The sequence below is a fragment of the Gossypium hirsutum genome, chromosome A04 (assembly GCF_007990345.1).
Source record: "Gossypium hirsutum isolate 1008001.06 chromosome A04, Gossypium_hirsutum_v2.1, whole genome shotgun sequence".
NCBI lineage: Eukaryota > Viridiplantae > Streptophyta > Magnoliopsida > Malvales > Malvaceae > Gossypium > Gossypium hirsutum.
This window is the reverse complement of record NC_053427.1, coordinates 30,798,211-30,804,134: the sequence shown is the minus strand read 5'-3', so window position 1 is coordinate 30,804,134 and position 5,924 is coordinate 30,798,211. Positions and strand designations below refer to the sequence as shown.

Genomic DNA, 5,924 nt, shown 5'->3' with positions numbered 1-5,924 from the left:
AGAAATTTTGGTATAAAATGCTTGAATGTTAACAGGTAATTGCTTTAATGACCGAATGTGTCAATGGCTAATGCATGGTCTAGTTGATCAATATGTGTTAAAAGGGAAACGTAAATAAATACCTAATTGATGAGCTGTATATATATTCGGCTATATGGTAAAGATATATATATATGAAAATATGATAAGCCTTATGAGTTTTGTGTTTGTGTATGTGAGCTAAGTATACAATGAATATTCGACTATAAGCTAGCTTGATGGGACCTTAATAAATTAAATTTTGTTTGAATTAGCTCAAGAGCATAGAGAACCAAGGTTGGACAGGGGAAAAGAGAAAATAGTTGAATAGCCGATCCGAGACTGTTCGAAAATATTCGAGGTAAGTTTTAAGCAGTTAAATATAAATAATATTCGATAATGACATGACAGATTATGAGAATTAAGTATTACTTGTCATATATGTATATGGCCGAATGGCAATTGTAATGGAAGTAAAATGTGATAGGCTTTTATGATCAAATGGTAATGTTAGATGAATATGAGTAAGATGTTATGTGTAAACTATCAAATGATAAATGTGAGTGATGAAATGAAATAAAAGTGAATAAAATGTAGGATGATATATTCGAACGATGCTTGTACCTAATTTGGTGTGATTGTGTTATATGAAACTTGTTGAATTGAATATCGTACAGTACTATTCGGGCCTTTGAGCCTAGTAGGCTATAGTGTCGGTGATATACTATTCGGGCCTTTGAGCCTAGTGGGCTATAATGCCGGTGATATACTATTCGGGCCTTTGAGCCTAGCAGGCTATAATGCCGGTGAGATACTATTCGGGCCTTCGAGCCTAGCAGGCTATAATGCAGGTGAAATAATATCAGGCTTCGAGCCTAACAGGCGAAATGCCGGTGAATGAATTCGGGTTTAAAACCTAGTAGGCTGAATGCTGGTGATTTGATAAAAGTCTAGAACTAAGATACCTCGTGTTAGAACGACAAATGAATACGTTCAATACGATAAGTTGGCTAGGTACGTATTATGTACTTATATGTGAGTATGATTTGAATTGAATCATAAGTGTATAATGTGATACATATGCGAATAAATGTTATATCTATATTTATGATCATGATATATATTTGGTCAAGGTGTGAAAGTATGTGAAAATTTTCAATTTATTTATGCCATATGAATTCAGATTAAGTGATATTAGAATGCTAATTGTGCATTATGTGCTTATGTATATTCGGCCAAATGGTAAAATATCTAGAAAATGACCTCTTGAGAAATTGGATAATTGAGTTTATTTGTTGCATTGCTTAAAACTTACTAAGCTTATGAAAGCTTACTCCGTTTGTTATGTTTCTCTATTTTATAGATTGTTGATTTCAGTCACCTGCTCGGGAGGGGATCGTCAGCAACTTGTCACACTTTCTATCTTTTTGGTATTACTATATTTTGGAGCTAGTATGGCATGTATAGAATAGACTTAAGTGAATTATATTTTAAGATGTTGTTGTATATAAGCCATGTGAATATGGAAACTTTTGAATGTTGGTATAAGTCTGAATTTCGATCTTTGATTGTGTTTGACTATGCATATAATTGCTAATGAAATTATGTATATGTGAATGTACAAATGTAGTGTTTTGGGTTAGTAACTCTTCATAACCCTCTCCGGCAATGGTTACGGGTTATAGGGGTGTTACATACTCCATCTCCTACACATTACACATGCCAATCAACCACCAAACAAGTCCTTCCAATAGGTAACCAAAAGCAACATGTAATAAAACTTAAGCAAAATCCAAGCTCTTTAATGCAATGTTCTAAAACTGCTAATGCAATATCTTAAAATGCAACTAAAATCACTTAAGTACAAGCAATTAACTAAGTCTAAAGGCATTAAATATGTAATAACCCATTTTTTAGTGGTGTCAAAAACAGTTTTTTCGAGGCCACCAAATCCAGTGAATACGTTCATAAATATTATTAGTTAATATATACGAGTTAATTGTGACTTTGAAAAGGTTTTTGATTGAATAATTTATACTATTCCGAAGATTAATTAAGTTCAAGTGGTAAGACCCTAAAGTCAAGTGGTTTTAGAAAATGACGTATTGGGACCTTATTTCTATAAATCGATTGTAAATATTTTTATAAATATTTACAAAGTTTCATTAAGGTGGTATTAAAGTTTCATTGAAAAATTTTAACTTTTTGATAATTATTTAATTAAAAAGGACTAAATCGTAAAAGATGTAAAATTTGATCGCTTTTTGATTTGTCTGATTAAATGGGTAATTGAATAAAGGAAAAGGGCTTTAAATGGTAATCAGACCATTCAAGGTGTTGTGGACAATTATGTGCTTGAATTTGATGTTTGTTTTAATTATTAATCAAGGTGAAAATGGTAATTTGATAAATTAAATTATATTAAAAATAAAACAATTATGTTATCATCTTTGTGCTTTAGTTTTACCGAAATTGGAGAATGAAGGAAACCATGGATGATAGCTTAAACATTTAACCAAGTCCTCTTTTGCATGTAAGCTAAATTTGGGTTTATTTCTTTTAATATTTATATTTTTGAGATCGTTGCAACTAGGTCTAACTAGCTCGTACCTTCGATTTTGAAACTATTAAAGATTTTAATGTTTCCATTGATGAAACTTATGATTTTATATGTTAAATGATGAATTTTAAATGTTGGTTGATATTTAAAAGGATTTGATAAACCGTAATTTATACATATTTTACCCCATGCTTAACGGATTTTATGGATGATTTTTCATAAAAATTGGTGAATTCAATGCTCCTAATGCTTTAATTTCATGTTTTATAGTTAGGAGAGCATAGGAGAGCGAAAGGAACGAGAAACGGACCAAAAATAGAGAAAAATTGGCCAAAGTACGAATTCAACACGGTCTAGACCTCCTCACACGGGCAGACCACACGGCTGTGTCAATTTGGCAGATTCAAAGCATGACTCACACGGGCGTGTCCCTACCGAGCCCAAGTTGAGTCCAATTCAGAAAAGGCCAATTTTGAGGGCTTCTAGGCATTCCAAAGCCTATAAATACACCCTAGAGGAGGAAAGTAAGGGACACAGAGGGAGGAAGGAAGGAATTATTTGAAGGAAGCCGATTGATCCATCTCAGAAGCCGGACTCATCATCAAGACTGAAGATCTCCCTTCAATTTCCCTTCAGGAGTTTTGGGTTTTCTTTATGTTTTGTACTCATTATTCTTCTAAGATGATTTCCTTTTTAGTTATGAACTAAATCCCCTAAATACATAAGGGGGATGAAACCTAAGATGAATCTTGTTATTATTTTCTGAATTGTATGATAAATATTTAACTTGTTCTTAATTATGTGTTCTTAATTCTTGTTTTGATATCCCAGGATACTGATTCAGGACAAGCTCTTATTCAGAGGAGGAATAGACCCTGTCTAAGAGTACATTTGTCATTATTAAGTGGAGTTAATTGTGTGCCTAGACATAGGGTGACAAGATTTTGCCGGATTAGGGTGAAACCTAATAGGGGGATCCATAGATCGAGTTAATGCAACCCTAGAGTGTTAATTAGAGAAAAGTCTCAATTATTCAATCTAGGTATTAGACGTTATTAGTCTTGAATAGGGATAATAACATAACTTAGGGATCTCTATAGAACAAGTTAAATGAATAAATCATCTGATTTAGAGCCAGAATAACAAGTAAAGTCTAGGTGGATTTTTCCTTAGGTATTGTCTTAATTTAGTCATTTTCCAAAAAGTAATCCCCAATTCTACTTTCTGTGAATTCTTAGTTTAGGTAATTAGTTAGCTAAAACAAAACCCCCTTATTTTTAGGCTAGATAATAAAAAAACAGTCATTACTAGTACTTTTAGTTCCTTTAGGTTCGACAATCTGGTCTTGCTAAAACTATACTACTGTTCGATAGGTACACTTGCCTACATCATGATAATAGTTAGTTTCAAGAACGATTCATTATAAATATTTAAAACCTGTCACATGAAAATCGCGATCAAGTTTTTGGCGCCGTTGCCGGGGAACTAAGATATTAGGAACGCTCAATTTTTAATACTTTAGCCATTTATTTTTCTTGCAATTTAATTTAATTTAATTTTTTATTATTTATTAATTTACTTTTTGTTTCTCTTGGCAAGTTTTTATAGTTTATGACTAGAAGAAACCCGTCAGGACCACTACTTTTTGACGAAAAAATCGATCACTCAGTTTGCAGAAACCAAAGAGAAATAAGGCAAAGCTTAAGATACACAGAGAACGAGCAAGAGGATGATACTCAACTCTCAACCAAAGAGATGGCTGAAAACCAAGACAATCAGCTACCTCCTGCAATTGCGGTTAATCGAAATCCTACTCTACGCACTATGTATGATTATGGTAAACCTTCTTTAATAGGAACTAAATCGAGCATAGTTAGACCTACTGTAGTTGCAAATACTTTTGAACTGAAACCTAACACAATTCAAATGATACAATAATTTGTTTAGTTTGATGGTTTGCAGGATGAGGATCCCAACGCTCACTTAGCAAACTTTTTGGAACTATGCAATACATTTAAAATCAATGGTATTTCTAATGATGCCATTCGTCTTCGGTTATTCCCTTTTTCATTGAGGAACAAAGCTAAACAGTGGTTGAACTTGTTACCACAAGGGTCAATCACTACTTGGGAACAAATGATCGAAAAATTTCTATTAAAATATTTCCCGCCGGCTAAAACAGCCAAATTACGTAATGATATCTCTTCGTTTGTGCAGATGGACTTAGAAACTCTTTACGATGCATGAGAGAGATACAAGGGCTTACTGAGAAGGTGCCTTCACCATGGGTTACTGCTTTGGCTACAGGTTCAAACATTCCATAATGGCCTAAATCCTTCGACTCGACAAATGGTTAATGCAGCTGCTGGCGGAACCATCAATAATAAAGCACCTGAAGATGCTTATGAGTTTATTGAAGAGATGTAACTGAATAACTATCAGTGGCAAGTCATGAGGACTAAGCCAACTAAGACAACAGGCGTTTATAACATTGATTCAGTTACTATGCTGTCAAACCAAGTAGAACTTCTAAATAAAAAGATTGATGGTTTACTTGGTTCTACTCAGCTACAGCCAGTGATGAGGTGTGAGACGAAAGAAGGAGGAGCATGCACACAGTATCAACCCTTCAACCCTAGCATCGAGGAGGAACAAGTCCAATATATGGGTAACAATAACTCTAGATCCCAAAATAACCCATATAGTAACACTTATAATGTAGGTTGGAGGAATCACCCCAATTTCTCGTGGGGCGGTTAAGGAAATCAAAGACCACAACATCCTCCGAGTTTTCATCAGCCACCCTATCAACAGGAAAAGAAACCAAACCTTAAAGAGATGCTGTCTAAATTTATCTCGGTGTTAGAAACCCGTTTCTAGAACACCGAGACAACACTTAAAAATCAACAAGTGTCGATCCAAGGGCTCAAAACGCAGATAGGCCAGCTGTCCAAACTAATCTCCGAACGACCATAAGGTAGCTTGCCAAGTAATACTGAACCCAACCCAAGGGAACAACTCAACACGATTAATGTTCAAGATGAAGAAGAATTCGTTGAGCCTGAGCCAGAACCGAGGCAATAAACTATGGTAAGCAGAGGTCAAGGTGAGATAAGTCATAATAAAAACAAATCAGTGAATGTCGAATATAAACTCGTGTGGCATACCCTAACACAACAAGGAAAGACCACTCAGATGAACAATTTGGTAAATTCCTTAAACTCTTAAAAAAATTACATATTAACTTACCATTTATTGAAGCTCTATTGTAGATGCCAAACGCAATGGAATTTTTAAAGGAGCTTTTAGTAAATAAGCGAAAGTTGGACGAGGTGTTGTATGTGGA

The 5,924-nt window shown here is 34.3% G+C and overlaps 1 non-coding gene across 1 annotated transcript; it reads right to left on the bottom strand.

Moving 5' to 3' along the window:
* Positions 1–4,762: 4,762 nt before the first annotated feature.
* Positions 4,763–4,869, bottom strand: LOC121228688 (small nucleolar RNA R71). Its single transcript, XR_005926263.1, has one exon. It is a non-coding gene; the product is annotated as a small nucleolar RNA R71 (small nucleolar RNA).
* Between the last annotated feature and the right edge of the window lie 1,055 nt (positions 4,870–5,924).